This window comes from Lithobates pipiens, unplaced genomic scaffold, assembly GCF_037356315.1.
Source record: "Lithobates pipiens isolate NorthernLeopardFrog02 unplaced genomic scaffold, aLitPip1_a1.2 Scaffold_8, whole genome shotgun sequence".
Classification (NCBI taxonomy): domain Eukaryota; kingdom Metazoa; phylum Chordata; class Amphibia; order Anura; family Ranidae; genus Lithobates; species Lithobates pipiens.
This window is the reverse complement of record NW_027507903.1, coordinates 182,273,522-182,300,597: the sequence shown is the minus strand read 5'-3', so window position 1 is coordinate 182,300,597 and position 27,076 is coordinate 182,273,522. Positions and strand designations below refer to the sequence as shown.

General features: G+C 43.6%; 1 protein-coding gene across 1 annotated transcript in view; it reads right to left on the bottom strand.

Moving 5' to 3' along the window:
- The window catches only part of CPNE8 (copine 8), a 349,055-nt gene that overhangs the window by 219,148 nt on the left and 102,831 nt on the right, over positions 1 to 27,076 (bottom strand). The gene's annotated exons all lie outside the window — the stretch shown is intronic.

Below are 27,076 nucleotides of genomic sequence, written 5' to 3'. Positions count from 1 at the left end.
AAAGTATAAATTATTCTTCAATAATCAACGCCACTAGGCCAGTCTCAAGTGTGGCTTCTGAGCAGTGACATGGGATCAACAAGAAGAACCAGAGAAAGCTGTAGTAAACCATGGCGATTGACACTCCAAGAAGTGTCGGTTTATCAGCAGACTTTGCAGAACAATTTCTAGTTCTCAAAGTGGAATTCAGTGGTGCGGGCAGCAGGAGAAGTAAATATACAGTCTCTTCTTTACAGGTATGGGCTTAGTTAAATATACTTTAGTATGTGACAGGGTTGCCTTAAGGTCCATCTCCAGGTAACACAATCTCTCTTTCCATACCTTCCACCCCTACTCAGCCATCTAGAACTTTTTGAAATATCTTCTAAAGCAGTTTCGATACTTACCTAAATCCATCTATGTCCCTCACCTCTGTCACTTCCATGAGTCACGAAAGGTAGATACTGCCCTGCTACTGATAAATCATATCTGCAAGAATGAACCTATCTACTTTAATCTTCAGCATCATGAGAGTCCCCACTGTTGGGTAGTCGGTAGTCAATAGGCAGTGAGTACACATTAGAAGCAAATTACAAGAATTCTTCCACAGCGTGTTCCATGACTTGTGTGTCATGGTCCATTCAATGGGCACACGTGAATACTCACATATACTCTTGCCTGCACTATACTTTGTTTGTATTACTTGAACTAATGGAGAGAAAGGGAAATGGAAAGAGGTAAGACTATTTAATATACTTTGAGGGATACGAAACCCAGAACTGTGGGTTGGGAAAAATACAAAGGTCAATGGTTGCACTGTAGGTGAAGTCAGGCAAACAAGAAATGTACCTGTGCATTCTATACATGAAGCTAAAAAACCCTGAAAAACAATCAGAATGAGTAGAAATTGGAAAATAGTGTAGGGCTACTGCAGCACACCCCCGAACATTTATTACAAACCAGTTCAGTGCAGAAATAGCATATGTACACAGATAAAGGATCTAAAAGGACCTCTATCAATTCACTTCCAGTGAGCAGGTTTTTGAATTATCTACTCTATGAAATAGGTCACAAAACTGGATTTGTGAACTGTAGGCAGATCATATTTAACTGATTTGTCCATCTTTAACAGTGTACCAAGTAAACCAACCAGTGTTCAAAAATAAACAGTTGATAAGTGGTGGAAATCAAACGTCACAGTCCCTCAGATGTTTTTCCCATGCAATACCAGTTTGCTCTTCCAATTGTGTGCAACCCACACAAAGTAAAATTGTTGTGTTAAAATACATTGTGTTCGTTGCCACTGACACTTTGCTATATTTATTTAGATCCTAAGCACATGCAACTAAATTAACCATTTACAACATAGTTGCTGTGAGTGGCCACCTAATGAAATGAACGAAATATAAAAAGATGGATCCACAATTCAATGGTGTATACAGTACATTTGTGGTAATAGTTGACTCACATCACCAATTAACATTCAACATGCATACCCTATGCAAATAAACAACAAAGCCTTTATGACGTGGTTTTCGCAGAGATCATTATTTGCTGAAATATATATACTGATCATCTTCAAAAGAACACATAATCTTCAGGATGTTGGTAGTTTAAAGATCTTGGGCTAAACTGATCAAACCTCAACATACAAAACTTTTGTGCATACCATGTAGGCAGCTTTACATGACTTTGAAAAAAAAACTGTATCATACTCATTTTTTGGCCTTATACACCAGCCAGTGTGTACATGGCTTGTCTCTGTCAAAGGATTCTTTATATGAATTGTGAAGATGTTGCTTATTTCAGTTACTGCTGTCAGCTTTTCCTGATCTCTAATGATGTGGAGCTACTAAATTACTAGTGTGTGAAAGACACATGGAGACTCATAGAACTTTCCTTTGTGCTTTCATAAAGCTTGCCGTTTTATCCAGAACATCTATTTATGTCCACAATTAGTTCTATTGTTTCTTAAAATCAAAGAACAGATGCAAGGAATAAACACTGGTTCAGATCAGAAATTGTTTTCATTTCTGAAGTCATAGACAGAAAAGTCACAGAAAATTACAGAGACTAATAATCACTGTAAAGCAGCACTTTTTCTTACAATGCTTTATCTTTGTCATGGACTTAAAAAAAAACATGAAAGGCAAAAGCAAATTACAAATGTCTTTCACTTACAAAGATATTGCTACTTAAGCTACAGAAATTACAAATATGATTTGGTAGTGTGAAGCTATGCAAGTACACCAAATCCCCTTTAATAATTATGTTGTACTCATCTGGAGCTTTATGTGGATTTATTATGGCCACAAGTAGTAGCAACATCACTGTTTTCAGAAAAAGAACCTAAAAAAAAGGGAAGATGGGTATTTTTTTTTAATTTAATGACCTTAATGCTCAAATAAGGGGCTGTAATGGATTTTTTTGTGAGGTTCCCTCCTAAAATCCAAACCAGACTCAAAGCATCTGGTATGGAACAGGAATTGCTCAAAGTTTCACTTGACTCTGCAGCTGGAGGTAAGAAAAATCCAAATCAAATCGATATTTAGTGTGACTAACCTTGGGCTTCAAACCAGCATCAATTCTTACTTTGCACACATGCACAAAGTTAGGAATTTTGTAGGATTTGAGTAAGGTGTGTGATTAACCAATTATACCAACCAGGTACTAATGATCATCAATTCAATTTCACATGTGGGTTACAACACAGTTATTAACTGAAACAGAAGCAGCTGTGAAGGAGGCTTAAAACTAAGTGAAGAACAGCCAAGTTATGCTACTAAGGTTAGGTTGTGGAAGACAGTTTCATGCCACAGGTCATACACCATGGCAAGACTGAGCACAGCAAAAAGGTAATTATAGTGTATCTGTATTGTCTCTTCCAGGCAAAGATTTCAAAGCATGCTGGAGTTTCAAGATGTGCCGTTCAAGTTCTTTTGAAGAAAAGAGGCAAAGTTGAGGACCGTAGGTGCAGTGAAAGACACATCATGCTCACTGACCTTTGACACTGGAAAATGTCCAGCAGTGCCATAAGCAAGGAACTGGTGAAAACCAGTGGAACTAAGGTACACCCATCTACTGTCCAGAGAAGTCTAGCCAGAAGTCGTCTTCATGGAAGAATTTCAGCCAAAAATCCATACCTCTGACATGGAAACAAGGCTAAGAGGCTCAACTATGCACGAAAAATGTCAGAATTGGGTTGCAGAAAAATGGCAGCAGGTGCTCTGGACTGAGGAGTCAAAATTTGAAATGTTTGGCTGTAGCAGGAGGCAGTTTGTTCACCGGAGGGCTGGGGAATGGTACAATAATGAGTGTCTGCAGGCAACCGTGAAGCATGGTCAAGGTTTTTTGCAAGTTTGAGGTTGCAATTCTGCAAATAGGGTTCGAGATTTGGTCAGGATGAATGGTATCTTCAAAGCTGAGAAATACAGGCAGATATTTAGCCATCATTCCATACCATCAGGGAGGCATGCAATTGGCCCCAAAATTATTCTGCAGCAGGACAACAACCCCAAACATACAGCCAATGTCATTAAGAAACATCTTCAGCATAAGAAAGAACAAGAAGTACTGGAAGTGATGGCTTGGCCCCACAGATCTCTTTCCCCTGCTTCTTCCGCTTCTTCCTCCAGTCTTCCTTTGATTTTCTCCTTCCTCCAGCTGCATCTTCCCCCGCTGCATCTTCCCCCGCTGCTTCCTCTGGTCTTCTCCATCTTCTTCCTACTTCTTCTTCCCCCTCTTCGCCCTCCGGTCTTCTCTATCTAACTCCAGCTTCTTCTTCCCCCTCTTCATCCTCTGGTCTTTCTCCTCCACCGCTCCCACTAAACATTAAAAAAAGAACCTCCTCCGATGCTGCGAATGATGTCACTCCAAGACCCCGCCCCTTGTGACTTCATCGCCCGGGGCATGATGGGTCAGTGATGATGTTATTCAGTGGCCACGCCCCATAGTTATATATGAAATATGCACTATGGAAGCGGACAGATCGGCTGGCCGCAGCATTGGAGGAGGGTTGTTATCTTCATGTTCAGCGGGTCAGTGGTGGGAGTGACAAAAGACTGGATGATGAAGCGGGGAAAGAAGAAGCCAGAGGAAGTTGGCAAAGACTGGAGGAAGAAGTGGAGGGAGATGGAGGAAAAAGCAGGGCAAGAAGCAGCTGGAGAAAGAAGGAGAAAACCGAAGGAAGACTGGAGGAAGATGGAGGAAGAAGCGGGGGAAAGAAGAAAACATTTTTTAATAAAGGAATTGTCAAAAATAGATATTGTCTTTTGTCACATTTCTCTGCTTTTTTAGGTGAATGGGTAGGGGTACAATGTATCCGATACCCATTCACATGGGGGAGCGGGATACAGGGGCCCCCCTTGTTGAAGGGGGCTTCCAGATCCCAATAACCCCCCCTGCCCACAGATCCCCATAACCACCAGGAAAGGTTTGTGGCTTTGAGGCCTTTGTCCCCATTACCATGGGGACAAGGTGCTTTGGGGGACCCCAAAGCACCCTCCCCATGTTGAGGGCATGTGGCCTGGTATGGTTCGGGGGGGGGGGGGGGGGTCACTCTTTCCTGACTTGCCAGGTTGCATGCTCAGATAAGGTTCTGGTGTGGATTTTGGGGGGACTTCTATGCCATTTTTTATTTTGGGGCAGGGTTACCCTTTAAATCCATACCAAACCTGAGGCACCTGGTATGGATTTTGGGGGACACCATGTCTATTTTTTTAAAAATGTTGCCGTGGGGTTCTCCTTAAAGTCCATACCAGATCCGAAGGGCCTGGTAGGCACTGGGAGGGGGGAACCTACATTGTTTTTTTCCTTGATATTTGAATAGCTGGATTTTTTTGGACATCATAATATTTTTGAATAATTACATACCATTGCATGCATTTGAAGAGTTAAAATTATGGAATAAACCAAACTGATGTCTGTACTATTTTGCTGTCAAGTACAATGTAGGTTTTCAGGAGGTGATGCCATTGGTGGAATTCAAACCCATGGCATACCATTACGCTATGGAGCTGAACACAATCATACATAAAAAAATATTATTACTAATGTTCGATTCTTTTCATTATATACAATAATGTTTTGCATTTAATGCATTAATATTATGGTACCAACCATGCTCATGTGCCATTGGCTATTGGGTAGGGATGAGCCAAACAGCCCCTGCTCCAGGGGACATGTATCAATGCAAAAAAAAAAATTTAAAAACTGATGTTTTTTCAGGAGCAGTGATTTTAATAATGCTTAAAGTGGAACAATAAAAATGAAAAATTCCTTTAAATATTGTGGGTCAGTGTCCTTAGTATACCTATTCTGACTCCGATTGTTGTGAAGAGACTGTCCCTTGTGAGACCTCTATGCCTGGCCTATATAAGATATGATCACTGAGGACAATCCTCATCAGATAGCTTGAACTCACCAAATACTGATTCCATCCAAAATATGCTTTTATTCTGAATATCAGGTTACAGCAGATGACAAGATACAAACAGATGAATAGGTTGTAGTATTTATGCGGTCAAAAGATGATATTGTCTGTAGCTTATAATGCAAAATACATGTGCCCTGCTACATGTGGCTTGTAGCTGCATCCATGACACAGGAAGCACAATCACAGGAAGAACGGTGGAGCATTACATACAAAGCAAGTGTGTCATAACAGAAGAAAAAAAGAACATAAGAAAACAAGTGCATTACCACAAAAGGTCACTAGATGGCAGCATGCAAACTAAATATAAAAGTCCATAGAAAATGGTTAAGGAATCTATATAAATTCTATGCCCAAAGCACAATGCCTGTGAAGTAGTGTAAATCTTTCCCATGTTTCCAAGCAGTACCGCAGCAAAATTACATTTCTAAAGGAAAAAAAGTATTTAAAACCACTCACAGCTGTAATGTATTGTCGGATCCCGGCAATATAGATAAAAATCATTGAGTCCCCCCCCCCCCATTTCATTACCAGGCCCTTTGGGTCTGGTATGAATATTAAGAGGAACCCCACATGAAAAAAAATTGCATATTAAGGGGAACCCGGCTCCAAAATTTGAAAAAAAAATGTCCTGGGGAACTCTCCCAAAATCCATACCAGACCTTCATTCGAGCACGCAGCTTGGCAGGCCTCAGGTAAAGAGGCGGGGACAAGAGAGCACCCCCAAACCGTACCAGGCCACACACCCCCAAAACACCTTGTCCCCATGTTGATGGGGGACAAGGGCCTCATCCCCACAACCCTTGCCCTCTCCTGGTGCCGTCTCTCTTGCCGCCATCTTCTGTCACCATCTCTCCTGCCACCGCCTACTTCTCCCACTGCTGTGTTCTTCCTCGCCGCTGTCTTCTTCCGTTGTGTTGTCACCCACTGTCTGGCGTCTCTTACACAGCCATGGGGCATGAACATCCATTGACATCACACGGAAAGCTGCCCCCTTTATTTTTTTGAAAAAACTAGTACCATAGGAAACCAGGTTAAATGTACTGTAGAGTGTTTATGCAAATTCAACCATACAATCTGTATGGCTGAGTTTGCATCACACAGACATCACAGCAGTGTGAACTGGCCCTAAGGCCCCAAGGTGCGACATGTCCTGCGACTCCTGTGTCCATAGACCTCAAGATTACACAGGCATTGCTTCAAATAACATCAAATTTGGGGCAAAAAGTGCTGCAAAATCGCGGGACATTTAGAGTGAAAGGGGCCTTATGGACCTCAAGTTGTATAAAAAGTCAGCCAAGTGTGAAAGGAACCTAATGAGATTCATGGATAACACCTTTGAATTAGGCCCCATTTGCACTTGTGCAACCAATGCCTGTGCAATCTTGCGGTATATGGTCCTCAAGTTGCATAAAAGTTAAACCAAAGTAGTGCAGGGATGAATTTGACACACTTGCAGGATACACAAGTGAGAATAGTGCCTAATTCAAAGGTATTATGCATGAATCTCATTCACACTACTGCAATTTGAAAATCACACTACTTTGCTGCCACAACTTGGACCCAACTTCTGGGAATGCCTGTGTAATACTGTGCCCTATGTATCTCAAGTCACACAAAAGTAGTACAGGGACTACTTTGAAGTTGTTGCAACTTGAAGTAGCGCAGATATGAATGGTTATCATTGAGCATCATGGGGTAAAACTTGTCATGCAACTCGGAGGTCTAAATTTGATGGAAAAGTCACCCAACTGTGAAACAAGTCATATATATTTTAATAGAAAGGATCTATCATTTATATTTGCAAAGTCATCTTACTGATTTACATCAGAACAAATGCAGGAAGTGATGTGTGCACATGGGCCAGAAGCAAATGTGTGGCGATGCCAAACAAACCAATTAACAACACCCACACCAAATCTAACTACCACATCCAGCCCCACATTGAGTAAGCACATATCCTACAATTACCCGGCAAATGAGCAGCACCTCCCTCCCCATGTCCACCTAGATGGAGATCCTGACCAGCACAGGAACTTCCAGGTGATAACAACGACTCATTTCCAAGTCAGAAGGTGCGAATATTTGATCGCAACTACGATTAGAGTTTTTTTTTATTTTCGTTTATTTGCAGATATGGGGATTTACATTTAATGATATTTGACGATAACCTTAAGGGAGTTTGATATAAAATGGTGTCCCTAGGATAGCAGCAGTTGAATTACAAAGACAAAAGGTCCAGTTTGAGCCCTGGTTCACACGGACAGCAGGAGGAAATCTCTAGTGTGAGTTTAGCTGCACTTTCTAGTGTAAGTTTAGCTGAAATCTCACCCCGAAGTCGCCAAAAAGTAGTACAGAAATTACTTTTGGAAATTGCAGTGCCGCACCAATTATAATGGTGCAATTGCCGCTGATTTGACTTGTCAAATTGCACCAATGTGAACCAGGGCTGACACATATAACACTGTCTATCCACCAGCTAAATTCATTACCTGCAATTCTCCACAGCTGTTATATATAAAAATTCCACCTTTATCATTTACTTGCAGGTGTGCTGAAGAGATTAGTTTTTTGGTGCACAAATACATAGAGAAATATAATTATTTATTATTATATTATTAATTATTATAATTATTATTATAATTATTAGAAGATTAAGGCCCCTTTTACATGTGCGTATCCTGGAAGGGTCCGTATCCAGCCATCCGCTTGCTCAGCAGAGATCGCTCCGTTGATCCCCGCTGAGTCGGCGAAGGACCGGTCAGATCTCCGCTTTCCTCTATGGGGGATCGGATGAAAACGGACCGTCTGTCTGACACACGCCCCCAAGTCCAAAGCCATGCTCAGTTTCACAAGTAATATACAATATATTGTCTGACGTATTGGAAAGCCTTTACACACACATGAATTGTTATGGCATCCCAGTCTTAGTCCGTAGGGCTCAAAATTAACTTGGTCCACCCTTTGCAGCTATTACAGCTTCAACTCTTCTGGGAAGGCTTTCCACAAGGTTTAGGAGTGTGTCTATGGGAATGTTTGACCATTCTTCCAGAAGTGCATTTGTGAGGTCAGGCACTGATGTTGGACGAGAAGGCCTGGCTTACAGTCTCTGCTCTAATTCATCCCCAAGGTGTTCTGTTGTGTTGAGGTCAGGACTCTGTGCAGCCACTCAAGTTCCTCCACCCCAAACTCACTCATTCATGTCTTTATGGACTTTGCTTTGTACACTGGTCCAAATAATTTGGTGGGGGGGGGGGGGGATTATGATGTGGGGTTGTTTTTCAGGGGTTGGGCTTGGCCTCTTAGTTCCAGTGAAGGTGACTCTTATGGCATCAGCATACCAAGACATTTCATGCTCCCAACTTTGTGGGAACAATTTGGGGTGGCACCTTCCTGTTCCAGCATGACTGCACACCAGTGTTTGGGGTGGAGGAACTTGACTGGCCTTCACAGAGTCCTGACACCAACCCGATAGAGCACCTTTTGGCTGAATTCGAGCAGAGACTGTGAGCCAAGCCTTCTCATCCAACATCAGTGCCTGACCTCACAAATGCACTTCTGGAAGAATGGTCAAACATTCCCATGGACACATTAACCTTATGGACAGCCTTCCTAGCCTTCCCTGAAGCTGTTCTAGATGCAAAGGGTGAGCCAAATAAATTTTTAACCCCTACAGACTGGGCTGCCATTAAAGATTATGTGTGTGTAAAGGCAGGCAGACCAATACTTTTGGCTAGATAGTGTATCTGGCAAGATTTGCAATGGTGGCGGAACCCTCCTACACATAAATACTATATTTAGACATAGTTTTAGGACCTGGGAGATGAGACAACTTCCCTACATAAAGTGGCATGTTTGGGAATCAAACCCAGACACTCAAGGATGCTAAGCAGAAGTTCTAACCTCTGGAGCTGAGACATGTGAAAACCTCCTACACATAAATACACATAAATACTGCATTTCTATGGACATTGTCAAGGTTCCGCTCGCACTTTGCGAGCGGACCGCCGTTCGCGCATGCGCACTCGCGCCGCTAGTCAGCCTGGACTTGTGCGCGCTAACGCAATTGGCGGCAGTGGCCCTTTTTAAAGGTACAGCTGCAGATGCTCTGTGCTGTTTGTCTGCAGCTAGTACCTGAAGCACCCTGTTTTCTGCCAGTTATCTGATTATTTGACCCGGCTCCTGTCTGACTACGCTGCTCTCTCCTGCCCCGACCCCGGCTTGCCTGACCCTGTCTCGGACTGATTACTGCTGCTGAACCTATGCCTGTTTGATGTTGCACTATCTGCCACCTGTCTGCTGGTTCCTGCCTGCTTGACCTGTCTTGCCTATATCCTGTTCTGAGGCTTTCCAGGTTCCGCTGCAGCCTTCCAGGTTTATCAGGCTGCCAACCTTGCCGCCACTGCCAGCTCTGCCAAGCCGTCTCCTGCTTCCACCAGCTCCTGTGGTCCCTGCATCTGGAAGATTCTCCGCTTCGCCTGCATATGCTGCTGCATCCGGCCAGACACTCCTACCCCGCTGTGCTCTCGTCCCACTGTTCTCACTCCAAACCAGAGCCGTAAGAGAGGTCTCCTTCCGTCAAGTCAGGCTCACCACTCAGGTACCTAACAGACATACTGGTGGTGGAATTGCATTACTCAACAGTTATTCTTCTTGATTTATTCTGTGATATTTTGTGTTTTTTTGTGGGTGAGTGTAGAATAGAGATATTACACTCAATTTTTTTGCAATTACATTTTGATTTCTGATGTTGGTACACATATCACATTTTTTTGGCTCAAATTATGATTATTTGAAAATAATAAAAAGCACCAAAAAGTTTGGCTCATTTTAAATTTGCATCAGCAATGATATTCTTTGTGGTTTGTAAAGACACCTGTGTGAGTTTGGGTAAACATTGGTGTGAGATGGAGAACAAGTAAAAGTGACAGAGAAAAATATATTTTACCCAAACATTTCACATTCTAGCATTCATAAAAACAAAATAGTTGAAGTAGAAGCAACAATGTTGCAAAGGAAAATTTATTTCAGAGAAAGATACATTTCATCTCAACATTATTATTTATTTGTGAAAGTTACAATTGTACCATTAGAATCAATGGCTAAAACTTGCATTGGACTATAATAGTAATAATTTTTCCGACGGATGTTGGCTCAAATGTGTCTTGCATGCACACGGTCACACAATGTTGTCGGAAGTTCCGAACGTCAAGAATGTGCGACGTACGACGAGCCGAGAGAACTGAAGTTCAATAGCCAGTGGGGCTCTTCTGCTTGATTCTGAGCATGCGTAGAACTTTATGCGTCAGAATTGTGTATACACTATCGGAATTTCCGACAACGGATTGTGTTGTCGGAAAATTTGAGAACCATATCTCAAATTTTGTGCGACGGAAATTCCGATGGAAACTGTCCGATGGAGCCTACATGCGGTCAGAATTTCAAACAACAAGCTCCGATTGCACATTTGCCATTGGAAAGTATGACTGTGTGTACGCGGCATAAGGGTTTGGGCGCCACTTGTTTTCAGGGAACTTGAGTAAATTTGATTTTGGGAGTCATTTTTTACCAGTGCTATAGTGAATACCGCTTTAGCGCTATTTTGTGGTAAGTAGCCCTGCGGCGCTATAGTAAATGACACCCTAGGGGAATTATTTGTTACGTGTGCACAAATATTGAGGCATTCACAAAGCAATTTATATATATATATATATATATATATATATATATATATATATATTATATATATATATATATATATAAAAGCCCCTAGGTGTCTCCTGAAAATAATGTGAAATATACATTGTATCATTAACATTCTTTAGTGAGATTCTCATAAGATAGATATCGCTTCCACACTCAAGCTAGTCTTTTACATAAGCCCCAACCAACTCAGTTTTGTAATTTCGGTTAAATATAAACCAAAAGAAAATAATTTCACACTATAATACAGTACAATGAAGGTTCAGACACACAAGAGTATTGGTTGTTTTTCCCAACACGATCCTGTTTATGATTCCTGCTGTTTCAACTTATCTGTTTCCTTGGCCACAAAAGTGTTCATAACATCTTGAGTACGTATATTTCACCTCTAAATGCCACACATCCCAGCTATTTTAACACAGGCAAAATCTATTTCTCAAAAGGCATTCCTGCCAAGCTGCTGAAAATAAGCAGACCTTATAAAATATATTATGAAATACTCAAAACAATGTCTAGACACAGCAGTTCTAAAACATTTACTGCCCACGAATATCTCTTTTGTTTGTAGGGCTGGAGACTGTTTTTATCTTGACTGTTCTCTAAGTTTGCACATTTTTGCTTTTGTCTTTGTCTATCTATTCCTGACAATTTAATTTACACCTTTACTTAGTAACTGGCATTTGGGTGACAAGCAAGGCAAGGATCTGAATACTGAAATAATTCTGAGAAAAAAAAAAGCCAATTCGTTTTCCTAAATTTAAGTAAGTCAAAGATAAATTGCTACTATCAGTTTGTATCTCTTACACGGTCTGTCACTAGAAGCTTATACCCCACATATGTATGACAGCGCATCTTGCTACATCACCTCTGCGTTTTGTGTTAAAAAGGCTCAGATCATCGTATTAACAAACAGGGCAGGGATCTATGGTAAACAATCAGAACTGTACCTGTCTATACACACGGGATATTTTAATGGAAAATTTTGCAGGGTAGTTACACACTTTCACAAGTATGAAGCTTTGACCTTCCATTTTCTGCTTTGTGTAATATCTCTTTTAACCACTTCAGCCTCGGACCAATAAATACCTTAAGGACCAGAGGTCTTTTTGCAATTTCGCACTGCGCTGCTTTAACTGGTAATTGCGTGGTCATGCAATATTGCACCCAAACGAAATTTGCGTCCTTTTCTTCCCACAAATAGAGCTTTCTTTTGATGGTATTTGATTGCCTCTGCGATTTTTTTTTTTTGCGATATAAATGGAAAAAGAGCGAAAATTTTGAAAAAAAAAGATATTTTCTTCTTTTTGTTATAAGAAAAATCGAATAAACTAAATTTTAGTCATACATTGAGGGCAAAATTTATTCAGCCACATGTCTTTAGTAAAAAAAATGTCAATAAGCGAATATTTTTTGGTTTGCGCAAAAGTTATAGCGTCTACAAACTAGAGTACATTTTCTGGAATTTACACAGCTTTTAATTTATGACTGCCGATCTCATTTCTTGAGGTGCTAAAATGGCAGGGCAGTACAAATCCCCCCCAAATGACCCCATTTTGGAAAGTAGACACCCCAAGGAAATTGCTGATGGGTATGTTGAGCCCATTGAATATTTATTTTTTTTGTCCTAAGGGATTGAATAATGACAAAAAAAAAAAAAAAAATTTTTTTTACAAAAAGTTGTCACTAAATGATATATTGCTCACACATGCCATGGTTATATGTGGAATTGCACCCCAAAATACATTCTGCTGCTTCTCCCGAGTACGGGGATACCACATGTGTGGGACTTTTTGGGAGTCTAGTCGCGCACGGCACCCCGAAAACCAATCACCACCTTCAGGATTTCTAAGGGTGCAAATTTTTGATTTAACTCCTCACTACCTATCACAGTTTCGAAGGCCATAAAATGCCAAAATAGCACAAAACCCCCCCAAATGACCCCATTTTGGAAAGTAGACACCCCAAGCTATTTACTGAGAGGCATGTTGAGTCCATGGAATATTTTATATTTTGCCAAAAGTTGCGGGAATATTACAAACTTTTTTTTTTTTGCACAAAGTTGTCACTAAATGATATATTGCTCACACATGCTATGGGCAGAAGTCAAATTACACCCCAAAATAAATTCTGCTGCTTCTCCCGAGTACGGGGATACCACATGTGGGGGACTTTTTGGGAGCCTAGCCACGTACGGGACCCCGAAAACCAAGCACTGCCTTCCGGATTTGAATATAAAATGCTATAAAAAACAAACTAACCAGAGTCACCCGTAACACTTATACGGTGATCAGTGGTGAAAGGGTTAACTAGGGGCAATCAGGTGGTTCAAATTTTTATTAGGTAGTATATGGGGGTCCCTGGCGCTATATAAAAACCTGACGGGGAACCTAAATAACTAACTGGCTAACCAGCGTCACCAGTGACACTTATACTGTGATCGCTGGTGAAAGGGGGTGAAAGGGTTAACTAGCAGCAATCAGGGGGTTAAAACCATTATTGGGTAGTATATCGGGGTACCTAGCGCTATAAAAACCTGGCGGTGAACCTAAAAAAATAACTAGCTACCTAGCGACACTAGCGACACTGATGCAGCGTTCAGAAAAATTATCGCTTAGTGACACTGGCAAAAGGGGGTGAAAGGGTTAACTAGCGGAAATCAGGGGGTTAAAACCATTATTGGGTAGTATATCGGGGTACCTAGCGCTATAAAAACCTGGCGGTGAACCTAAAAAAATAACTAGCTACCTAGCGACTGTAGCGACACTAATGCAGCGATCAGAAAAACGATCGCTTAGTGACACTGGCAAAAGGGGGTGAAAGGGTTAACTAGCGGCAATCAGGGGGTTAAAAACATTATTGGGTAGTATATCGGGGTACCTAGCGATATAAAAACCTGGCGGTGAACCTAAAAAAATAACTAGCTACCTAGCGACACATGCAGCGATCAGAAAAATGATCGCTTAGTGACACTGGCAAAAGGGGGTGAAAGGGTTAACTAGCGGCAATCAGGGGGTTTAAAACATTATTGGGTAGTATATCGGGGTACCTAGCGCTATAAAAACCTGGCGGTGAACCTAAAAAAATAACTAGCTACCTAGCGACTGTAGCGACACTAATGCAGCGATCAGAAAAACGATCGCTTAGTGACACTGGCAAAAGGGGGTGAAAGGGTTAACTAGCGGCAATCAGGGGGTTAAAAACATTATTGGGTAGTATATCGGGGTACCTAGCGATATAAAAACCTGGCGGTGAACCTAAAAAAATAACTAGCTACCTAGCGACACTAGCGACACATGCAGCGATCAGAAAAATGATCGCTTAGTGACACTGGCAAAAGGGGGTGAAAGGGTTAACTCTAGGGGCAATCAGGGGGTTAAATCTTTATTGGGGGGTGATAGGGGGCTACCCTGGACCTAACACTAACTGTCCTGACAGTTTTTACTGTCACAACTGACACTGAATGCATTGATCAGTAAAGAAATGATCAATGCAATCAGTGACACTGTGACTGGGGGGGGAGGGGGGGCGGGGGGGGGGATCGGGGGGCGATCGGGGGGGGATCGGGGGGGGGGTTTGTGTGCCTGTGTGTACCTACATGTCAGTGTAGTGTTGGTGCACACTTACTTTTACTGTTCTCCTCGTAGTCCGGTCAAAAAGACCGCCCCGAGGAGAATGACATCACTTCCTCCTTCCTGTGTAAACAATACACAGGGGAGGAAGCTTCTCATTGGCCAGGAGCGATCCAGAGGGGGTGGCCGAAAACCAACGGCCATCCCCTCATCACGGAGCGCTCCTGGACCGAATCGGACCGCCGTAACCAGCGGGAGGGGGTCCGATCGGACCCCCCACCCGCTGGAAGGCAATCACGTAGATGTACGTGATTATGCCTGCCTGTGCCATTGTGCTGACGTACAATGGCAATACGGCGGTCCTCAAGTGGTTAAACACACAATGGTTAACAATGATTGTACTTTCAAAGGTTGTTAAAACAATTTTAACCACGTTATGTGCTAATGATTCAATTTTAATGCATTTTTTTGTACAGTTTTCCATAGGCTTATCGTTTTGCGTATTTTAAGAACAATTCTAGGTCTAAAAAAAGGAGAGAAGAAGGAATGGGTACTTTAAAGGCAACTTGACCATAAATTAAATTTATTATAAAAACATGCGTTTATTTGTATATAATAAAATTGCATCCTATGGATATCTAGCATGATCATAATCTAAAAAACTTGCACGACTCAGGTTATATAGGATTTAAGTTTATACATACAGTAGAGATGAACACTTCATCGTTATCACAATTTTTTTCTCCTTGCGATCTTGACAAAGTATTTCCCTATTCTTTCTATGCAGAGAATTCTCTGCTCTGCTGAAGCCAACAGTCGTAAAAAAAAAAAAAAAAAAGGGGGGGGCAGTCTGCCAAGTATCACAACATTCTTCAGGAACTAAGTATAAACATAGTAACGATTTGTCCTTTAGATCAAAGGAATATACTTCTGTGTGTAAATGAAGGAAGTTTAACCACTTAAGCACTAAACCTTTTTCGGACATTCTGACATTTGTTGATTTCAAGTTAAAATCATTATTTTTTGCTAAAAAATTACTTAGAACCCCCAACAATTATATTAGGGTGTGGAGAAGTTGTGGTGAATAGACCTGGCTTGGAGAGCTATACAACATAAGAAAATAATCGCCGTCACCAATGACCTAACAAAAAACTGTGCCTCTGTGGAGTAATTTTAGACCAAGTTCTGAAAAGTCTGAATTCCAAGTAGCTGATCCATCTTTTGAGTGTACATCATGGACTGTGGATGACAGAGGACTGGGTCCAAATACCCCTAAGGAGGAACATCCCCCGGCTAGAGGTCCGTTGGTTTCGGCTATCATAGCCATCCCGAGCTTTTGTGACACATTGCTGTAGGGTAGATGTGTCCAACATATCTGGTAAGAGTACCCACCTCTCTCAGATACAGTCTGCTAGTCTGTTGCAAGATTTACTGTGCCTTTGGATATCCAAAGATTTAAATCTCAAGATTTGAAATCGATACCAGTGGAATTTTATACATTGACCTGGGACTTTATAGTAACTGTTATATATTTTGATTGGACATTTATTTTTTCTATTTTTTTTCACTTTATTTAATTTCATTCACATTAATCCCTACATATAGGTGTACTATTGCGCTGCACTTTGTATTCACTTTATGATTGAACTTGGTTGGTTTGTGTGCTAGCAGCTGAGCTGTGTTTATTCACAGATTGTGTGTATATATATATATATATATATATATATATATTGTGAGTGTATATAATTTATTACGTTTTTTCACTTACAGTTGTATGGGTAGCGCAGTGTTTTCCCTTCTTTACACATTTTTTTTTTTTTAGCTTCAGTCTGTGGTAGAAACTGGAGTGGTTTAAACCAAGACAATGATCATTATGATAAGAACTATGCACAAAAATTGCAGGTTTCAAGAATGCACAGCCGTTACAGACTTACCCCAAATTTTGTTTAGTGGATTAGTTTCAGAACTTGTTTAGTTTAGTTTACCCATTTTCCAATGAATTCCAAATTTTCAGAACAATTTGAATCGATCGAATATTTATTGACCAACCTGAATTCTGTGTGAAGAATAGCTGGTTGTTAAGGAGCGGGCTGGAAAGCTGGCCACCACATACTTAACAACTGATCAGCTGTCAGCAGGTTTCTCCACTGACAGCTGAATGTAAACAAAATAATGTCAGCAATGAAAAATAAAGAAAGACCATATTTTCATAACGTTATTCAAAGCCGGACTCTTAAATACATTTGGGGTAATACCAGACCTAGAATTTCTAAATCTGTTCTCTTTCGACATAAGCTTCAGGGGGGCTGGGGATACCATATTTTAAATATTATTATTATGCTGCTCAATTATCACAAATGGCCCTCTACCATGCTATATCTGAAACCCTATTATGGGTCAGCCTAGAAGCAGTGGAAGCACATCCTATTTCTGTCTCCAACTTGCTCTGGCTTCCCCCCCAGAAATGTAGAACTCTTACCAACCCTATTACATGCCATTCTCTTAAAATTTGGCACAAAGTAGGCACCCCCTTTAAATTTCTATCTCCCCACCTCCCCTTACTCTCATTATTAGGTCACCCTGACTTTTTGCTGGCCTACACGGAACCGGGCGCCTTTTCAGCCTGGTCCCGTGCACGCCTCACTCGAGTGTGTGATTTATCTTTAGGAGCCTCTCTCATTCCATTTCCTGACCTTCAGACGCAAGCCCAGCTGCCCCATAGGGAATGCTTTCGCTACTTACAGATAGCCCACTTCTTCCAAACTCTGGCCCCAATCTCAGATCTATGTCCCAATTTGAAACTATATGTTCCTCTGATCCACATGCCCCAGGCATTATTTCATACCTCTACTCTTGCCTTTCCACCGCATCTGAAGACCTTCCGAGTTATGCTACTGCATGGGCCACGGACTTAGCACTTACTCTTGATACTGAATCATGGTCTATTATATGGACTAATACCAAAAACTCCTCACAAAATGTAGTGGCTTCTGAGGCAAACTACAAGGTCCTGATGCGGTGGTATCTAGTCCCCTCCAGAATCTCCAAATATGTGCCTAACTATTCGCCCGATTGTTTCAGAGGCTGCAAGGACCAGGGTACCCACCTCCACATTTGGTGGACTTGTCCCATCGTGGCAAATTTTTGGTCCTCAGTCTTTCACATATTAACTACACTGTTATGACGCCCCGTGACTCCTAATCCAACAGTGGCCTTGCTGAATTGGTTGCCACAGAATTTCACTAAAGCTCAAATTCGACTTTCCCTCCAAGTAATAACTGCAGCTAAGCAAACGATTGCGAGAGCCTGGAGGACGCCTACTTTACATATAGCTGAAACCAAACACAGAATCACACAGGCAATGATACATGCGAAGATAGAAGCAATAACGCTAGACAGAATCCCACTGTTTACTAAAATATGGCAACCTTGGGTGGACCATTTCCTACCGAAAGACTTCGATACTCGCCTTATGGCCCCTTAATTCAAAACGGTCAATGATTCGTGGTCCGTGGTTCCTGTGGGCCTTCCGACCATACTTTCCCCCCTTTCCTTCTCTCCTCTACCCTCTCACATCCTTTTCCTTTTTCCTTGTGTCCCTATCTCCTTCTCTCTTTTCCTTTCCTTTTCTCTTTTCTACACCTTTTCTTCCTTACTTTCTTTTCTATATATGGTAAAATACATCAAGCGAAACTACTTTTTTTCGCTATTACCCTGAGCAATGATTGTTGGTATAAAAATGATTGTTTACTGATCTTTCCTCATCGGAATTAGTTGGCCTACTCTTGTCTGGCCCCCTCTTTAATTGTTTTGACCTTATCCTACCTCACGCATGTAAGAACTAGGGGCCTATCCTGAGATTGTTCAGTTTTATTCACTCTTGCAATGCTTAGGTAACAGCGTACCTGATTATCTTCCGTCACTATTTATATTGTAAATTGTTTTGCTTATTTTATTGTACCCTGCGCGACTTTTCAATAAAATATTTGAAACGAAAAATAAAGAAAGAAAAACAGTGTGGGCCCCACCAATCAAAACCATGCCACTTGGGTCTAGTAAGGATTTAAAAAATAAAATGGTGTGGGGTCCCCCCCAAAATCCACACCAGACCCTTATCCAAACATGCAGCCCAGCAGGTCAGGAATAGGGAGCGGGAAGCAAGCACACCCCCTCCTGAACCATACCAGGTCACATGCCCTCGACATTAAGAGGGTGCATTGGGGGGTGGGGAGCTCCTCCCAAAAAGAACCTTGTCCCCAGTAGGGCCTCTTCCCCATAACCTAGGAATTATAAAAACTGTCTCTATGTTTTTTTTTATTTTTGACACTGTTTTTGGTGAATGAATAGGGGTACAATGTTCCCCTACTCGTTCACATGGGGGTGGGATCTGGGGGTCCCATTATTAAAGGGGGCTTCCAGATTCTGAAAAGTTGTGGGGAAGAGGCCCTTGTCCTCATCAATATCGATAAATTTTCGACCGATTCTAATTCAAATCATTCTGAGAAATTGGAATTTGTTAGAAGACGAATAAACTAAACAAAACAAAAGGAATTTTAACAAAATTTGTTAATATTGTTATTAAGAAATTCAGGTACATCTGAACATCAGCATAACCCAAAATTTGTACAAATTTAGATTAGGACTGAAATTGCTCATGTCTACTTAATAGGGATGAGCTTCGTGTTCGAGTCGAACATATGTTCGACTCAAACATCGGCTGTTCGCCCGTTCTGCGAATTCCGAACGTTATGGGCCGTTCGCGCCAAATTCGTGTGGCGCTCACGGCCCACAATGCACTGCGATGGCGCAGTGCATTGCTGGCTCATGATTGGCCAAGCATGCACTGTGACCCCGCATGCTTGGCCAATCACAGCGCCGGGAGCGAGGAGAGCCATGATTGGCCACAGGCAGGATGCCTGTGGCCAATCATAGCTCAGGCTGTGTAGTACACGCCCCACACTATATAAGGCCGCCAGCGCGGCGGCCTTGTGTATTGTGTTGGCGTCTGAAGCAGTTAGTGGGTGTTCTGTGTACCTTCAACACATTATACACCGATTGTTATCGGCCGATTTTTTGTTCTTGCTCTTCTGTAGTGGTTGTTGTCTGCATGCCCTGACCGCAGTATACACCGCTATATTCACCTATATAGCTAGCGATATATCTATCTTTTATAATAGAGCTTGCAGTCAGTGTTAGGAGCTTGTGCGCGATGTCTGCGTGCTCTGAACCCAGTACACACCGCTATATTCACCTATATAGCAAACTATCTTGCTCGTTTTAAATAGAGCTTGCAGTCAGCGGTAGGAGCTTGTGCGTGCTGTCTGCGTGCTCTGAACCCAGTACACACTGCTATATCCACCTATATAGCAAACTATCTTGCTCGTTTTAAATAGAGCTTGCAGTCAGCGGTAGGAGCTTGTGCGTGCTGTCTGCGTGCTCTGAACCCAGTACACACCGCCATATCCACCTATATAGCAAACTATCTTGCTCGTTTTAAATAGAGCTTGCAGTCAGCGGTAGGAGCTTGTGCATGCTGTCTGCGTGCTCTGAACCCAGTACACAGTGCTATATCCACCTATACAGCAAACTATCTTGCTCGTTTTAAATAGAGCTTGCAGTCAGCGGTAGGAGCTTGTGCGTGCTGTCTGCGTGCTCTGAACCCAGTACACACCGCTATATCCACCTATATAGCAAACTATCTTGCTCGTTTTAAATAGAGCTTGCAGTCAGCGGTAGGAGCTTGTGCGTGTTGTCTGCGTGCTCTGAACCCAGTATACACCGCTATATCCACCTACATAGCTCTTCTCTATTTGAGCCATCTGCCATCTGCAGGAGTTATTGGAAGTTGTGTGTGCCTCCAGCACAATATACACTACCCAATTGCTGTTTTTCCCCAACTCCCTTCAGGCCATTACCATGTCTGGAAGGCCAGCAAGGAGAGGCAGGCAGGCGCGAGCCGATAAAAGAGGGCAAGCAGGCTCTGTGTCTAGAGACAACAGTGCTGGTCGTGGACGCGGTGCATCGTCATCATCAGCACGTGGCCATGGGACACGCTTGTCCTTCTTTTCGGCAGCTGGACATGTTGAGCCGCAACATGACAACGACTTGGTAGAGTGGATGATCAAGCCCTCTTCATCCTCCTCATCCTCTCTCACCCAGTCTCAGGGTACTAGCAAAGCAGCTGCCAACGCATCGTCTTCCCTCCTCTCAATGTCATCATCAGTGACTCCTTCCCTAGACCCACCACGTCCTCCTGAGGAGTCTCCTGAACTCTTTGAGCACAGTGTTGGGTACATGCTCCAGGAGGATACCCAGTGTTTTGTAGGCTCTGATGATGATACTCAGCTAGAGGAAGGCAGTAGCGTGAATGCAGAGAGAGGGGATGCTCAAGAAGGACAGCAATCTGGCAGTCATGTTCCACAAGCTGCAGCATACTGCCAGGTTTGCTCCAGCGATGAAGAGGGAGGGGATGATGAGGGCACTGACTCCAAGTGGGTGCCTGGTAGGAGAGAGGAGGAGGAGGCACATGTCCAACGAGGCAGGATGCCCTCCGGGGGCCAGCTTAGGGGCAGCACACCGACTGAATCACACCGCAGAGCTCCGCCTGTGCAGAGCTCCGCCTGTGCAGGGCGCTGCCTCTGCGCGTTATTCTAAAAGTTCTTTGGTGTGGGCCTTTTATGATACGAGTGCATCAGATCGCACCGCTGCTATTTGCAACATATGTCTCAAGCGTATCTCGCGTGGCCAAAACATCAGCCGCTTGGGCACCACATACTTGACCAGACATATGTTGACCTGCCATGCAGCTCGTTGGCAAGCGTACCTCAAAGACCCACACCAAAGAACAAAGCGGACCTCTCCTTGCTCCTCATGAGCTGGCATCTCCAACTCCACTAGACCTTCAGTCCTCTCTGAAACCTGCTCTGAGAGGAATGAAGGTGTAGAATTAGGTGTGTCACAGCCAAGTGCTTCCGGGCACTCTGCTAGCAGTACACCCACGTCCGATTATAGCAGGCAAATGTCCCTGCCCCAGCTGCTGGACCAGCGAAAGAAGTTCACTCCCAGCCAGCCACATGCCCAGCGGTTGAATGCTAGCTTGGCTAAATTACTAGCACTTCAACTGCTGCCTTTTCAGTTCCGGCTCTCTACCGGCATGTGGAAGGCAATGTCCTTGCCTCGCTGGACAGGGTGGTCAGCGGTAAGGTGCATATTACCGCTGACTCATGGTCCAGCAGGCATGGACAGGGACGTTACCTGTCTTTCACGGCCTATTGGGTCACTCTTCTGGCAGCTGGGAAGGATGCAGGACAAGGTGCAGTAGTGTTGGAGGTTGTTCCGCCACCACGCCTCCAAAATGCTACTATTGGTTGTGACACACCTCTCTCCTCCACCCCCTCCTCCTCTTCTTCCTCCATGGCCTCTTCCAGTGCTCTGTCCTCAGAACCAGCGGTGCTCCGTAGGCGTTCCAGGGGCTACGCAAGTACGCAGGCAAAACAATGCCATGCCGTGCTTGCGCTGGTTTGTTTGGGGGACAGGAGCCACACTGGGGCGGATGTTTTGTCAGCTCTGCAGGGGCAGGTCGAGAGGTGGTTGACGCCACGCCAGCTTAAGCCAGGAATGGTGGTTTGCGACAATGGCACCAACCTCCTCTCCGCCCTCCGACAGGGACAACTGACCCATGTGCCCTGTGTAGCGCACGTCCTTAACCTGGTGGTGCAGCGGTTCTTGGGCAGGTACCCGGGCTTACAGGATGTCCTGAAGCAGGCCAGGAAAGTCTGTGTGGATTTCCGCCGATCATTTAATGCCTGTGCTCGGCTGGCTGAGCTCCAAAAGGAGTTGAACCTGCCCAAGAACCGCCTTATATATGACATTCCCACCAGGTGGAACTCAACATTGGCCATGCAGCAGCGGCTGCACACGCAGAAGAGGGCCATCAATGAGTACCTGTGCGACTACGGCACCAGGACAGGGTCAGGGGAGCTTGGTTTTTTCTCACCACGCCAGTGGGGCATGATCAGGGATGCATGCACTGTCCTGTCACCATTTGAGGAGGCCACAAGGATGGTCGGCAGTGACAGTGCATGCATCAGTGACACTAAACCTCTTGTCCACCTCTTGGAGCATACGCTGCGTGGAATAATGGACAGGGCACTTGAGGCAGAACAGAGGCAGGAAGAGGAGGACTTCCTTGACTCTCAAGGCCCCCTTTATCCAGACAGTGTTCCTGATGATTGTGTCAGCATGGAGGTGGAGGCTGGCACTCAGCATCAGCAGCAGCAGCAGTCTTGTAGGGATGATTTACAGTCCCAAGAAACCTGTGGACTTGTACGTGGCTGGGAGGTGGTAGCTGCGGATCATGTTGTCCTTAATGACCCAGAGGACTCCGGACCGAATGCCTCAGCTAACCTACGCTGCATGGCCTCCCTGATCCTGCAAAGCCTGCGGAAGGATCCTCGTATTCTTCGGATCAAGGAGAGGGACCATTACTGGCTGGCCACTCTCCTTGATCCACGGTACAAGGTTAAGGTTGCCGACCTTATCTTGCCATTGCAGAGGGAGCAGAGGATGAGACATCTCCGGGAGGCCTTGCAGAAAGGTCTGTGCAACGTGTTTCCAGAGACTGGGAGGTTACAAACTCCTGGTCCTGGACAACGTGTTGCTGAGGCATCGGGCAGAAGGAGCGGTGGAGAAGGTGGCCGTCTGACTGATGCTTTCAGACAATTTTTTAGTCCGCAGCCCCAAGGTATGATCGGTTCCAGCAACCATCGCCAGCGTCTGATTTACATGGTGCAGGAATACCTGGGGGCAAGGTCAGACTTGGACACCTTTCCCACCGAAATTCCTCTAGCTTACTGGGTCTTGAGGATGGATCACTGGCCAGAGCTTTCACAGTATGCAATTGAGCTACTGGCCTGTCCTGCATCCAGCGTTCTTTCGGAACGCACCTTCAGTGGTGCTGGTGGCTTTGTTACCGATCACAGGGTGCGCCTGTCCACCGAATCAGTTGATCGACTGACCTTCATCAAGATGAATCAGTCTTGGATAACCCACAGCTACCAAGCACCTGAAGCTGTAACCGAATAATTTTTTTTGAAATATCACATCCCTTCAAGACTGCCTATGCTGATGCTGAGTGACTGTCCTGTTATGTTGATTGTCTATCCTCTTCCTCCTCCGCTGATATGTTGGAAGAACATTTTTGGTTCTGGGTGATGCCACCAGCCAAATTTTTCTGCCCCTGTTTAACAGGGGCGTTTAATTACAATTTTTGATGCAATGCTTTGCAGCAGGGCTCATTCCTGCACTACAACTAGAGTATATGGGAGAGGTTACAGTGTCGTGGCACCAGCACCATCACCACAACCACCAAAGGTCAATTTTTCTACCACTGTTCAACAATGGCATGTAATTACAATTCTTGATATAATCGTTCACAGCAGGGCGCTCCAGCGCCCACCAAGAGTCACTTTGAGGGCTTACAATGTTGTGGCAAAACCAACACCTTGTTCCGCCATTTCTGCAGAGCATATAGGGCAGGCCCCTACTTTCAAACATCCAACTTACAAACATCTCCTACTTGCAAATGGAAGGAGACAACAGCAAGTGAGATGAAAAAAGATGTACGACAAAACAAATTATACAGGGGTGATAACCCTTCCCTATGTTTTCCAAAAAGCTTAAAAATAGTTTTTTTGACTGGAGCTACACGTTAAAAATGTACCAGTTGAAAATTACAAACAGATTCAACTTAACACAACAAACCTACACAGTCCCTGTCTTGTTTGCACCGCCTGTATACTGCTGTTCTGAGTATATAGGGCCTGGGGGCCACACGCATTTCCTTTTTTTAATATGGGTACGGGGTTCCCCTTAATAAGCGTACAAGACCCAAAAGGGGCTGGTAATGGGCAGGGAGGGCTACCCATGCCATTTTTCTCAATGATTTTCAACCATATTGCAGGAACCAGATATAACATTAAAACCGCAAGCAGTTTTCAATGATGTTATTTCCGTTAAATGTAATTTTGTGCAGGGACTGTTCTAAACACGGGAAACACGTGGCACTTCACAGGCATACTACAGACACCCCCCCAGGTACAATATTTAAAGGAATATTTCACTTTTTTTTCACTTTAATCATCATTAAAATCAGTGCTCCCACCAAAACGGCCATTTTTAAAAACATTTTAGGCATTGACCCATGTCCCCTGGGGCAGGAGCCAGGTCCCCAAACCCTTTTTAGGACAGCATCTTGCATATTAGCCGTTAAAATTAGCACTTTTAATTTCGAACGTTCGAGTCCCATAGACTTCAATGGGGTTCTAAAGTTCGTACGAATTTGGGGTCCGTTCGAAAGTTCTGGTGCGAACCGAACCGGGGGGTGTTCGGCTCATCCCTACTACTGAAGGTTAATAAATCAGAAATTTTCAAAACATGCACCAAGAAGATACACTTGCAGTGGAACCCCCCCATCGGGTGTCACATTTGGCACCTTTCAAGGGGGAGGGGGGTGCAGAGATACCTGTCTAATGCCCTGTACACACGGTCGGAAATTTTGACGGAAAAGGTCCGATCGGATTATGTTGTCGGAAAATCCGATTGTGTGTGGGCTCTATCGGACTTTTTCAGTCGGAAAAAAATTTGAGAACAGGAAATCCGACAACTTTGTCCGACCGTGTGTATGCAACACAAGTTTCGCACAAAATCGGTCAGGAAAAAATCAGACGGATTTTGTGGTCGGAATGTCCGACCGTGTGTATGGGGCATTAGACCACAGATCTCATATTTACACTAAAGTGCAATAAAAAATGTTTTGTCATTTGGAAAAAATAAAATAAAAATGCCCCTTTAAGAGCTATGGGTGGAAGTGACGTTTGACGTCGCTTCTGCCCTGCAATGGCCTGGAGACAGTTGGGGGCCATCGTCCCCTCACTCATCTCCATACCCAGGAAGGACAAGCATCTGATCAGCAGAGGGCACCAGAGTGCGGCGGGAGGGGGGCCCTCTCCCGCTGCGATAAAAGTGATCTTGCAGCGAATCCGCCACAGAGACCACTATTATCGGAAAGAGGACTGCTGGCCGAAGAAGAGGATACCAGGGTTATGTCATCTAGCATATCCTTCTTCAAAGTTAGGACGTATATCGGCATGTGGTGGTCTGGAAGTGATTAAACATGATACAGAGAACTCTGCTGTTAGCAGGGTCTGCATGCACAGTATTCACAGGGTGTAATAGGCAATTTATATTTAAAAAATGGCCAGCACACCCTTGCCACCAGCTATACTAGCCATTTTTACCATTTTGTATTTACACAGCATCCATGTTGGCTGTGCACCTTTCTCAAGGTGTGTAAGGTGTGGGATTGATTTTTGTTCAGGTCCTCCAAGTAGACCCATGATGCCTCTTTTGTGAGCTGCAGTTAGGGATGATAAATACACAGTCCGTGACCTTCTCTACTAGTAATCAGATCCACTCTGAGCATAAGCTCTTAGGTGCTCAGAGTTCATTCACAGCTTACAAGAGATTTGTGAACTCATTCAGTTACTCATTCAACGTTCCACCCTAATTCACCATCCTGAATATTAAGGTAGTAAGGATCCAACACCAGAGAGGACTATATGTAGACAGTATGACAATGGGAGATTTTTATGATTAAGCAGCATTGCATACAGACTGTGGTCTACAACTAAAGCCAGCCATACAGTACATGGATCAAAATTCAATCAATTTATCCTTTAAAGTTTACCAGCGATTCCCACTCCCGCTGAGCTATGTTTGGACAATGGGGAGACTACCAGAACACACAGATCAACACTGCCGGTAGATCGACTTCTATACAACCAGCCTGTTGGATAAATGCAGTTCGATCAGCGCTGCCAGCTATAGCCAGCAGTGTTCTCCCTGTCGTCAGCACAAAATAGCTCAATGGGAGTGATTCCCCCATCCGCATCGAATGTGTGGATGGGGAAATTAGGTCAGTTTTTTTGTTTAACACGCTGGTTGAACAAAACAAAAAAAAAAAATGGGATCATCTATGAACTGCTTAAAACATATTTACAGCTGCCCTCTGATTGATCTAATATATTAAAAACATCATTGGTCACCTAAGAGAGCCTATGACCATAACGTATAGTATTTAGTATTCCAAATGTTAAATGCAAACTAGTTATGCTCTCTTAAAATAGATTACGTTTCTTAATCTTAAATACCAGGATAGAACTGCACTAGAAAAATGCGGCATTTTGGTGCCTTAACTTTCAAACAAGAATATAAATATTATATGGTGAAACAAAGAGACTGTTATACAGATAGCCTCCAGCACCAAGTTTGTACTTCCAATGGATTTTGACAGATGCATTGTTTCCAAAAGCTTGGCCACATGGAAGGAACTTAT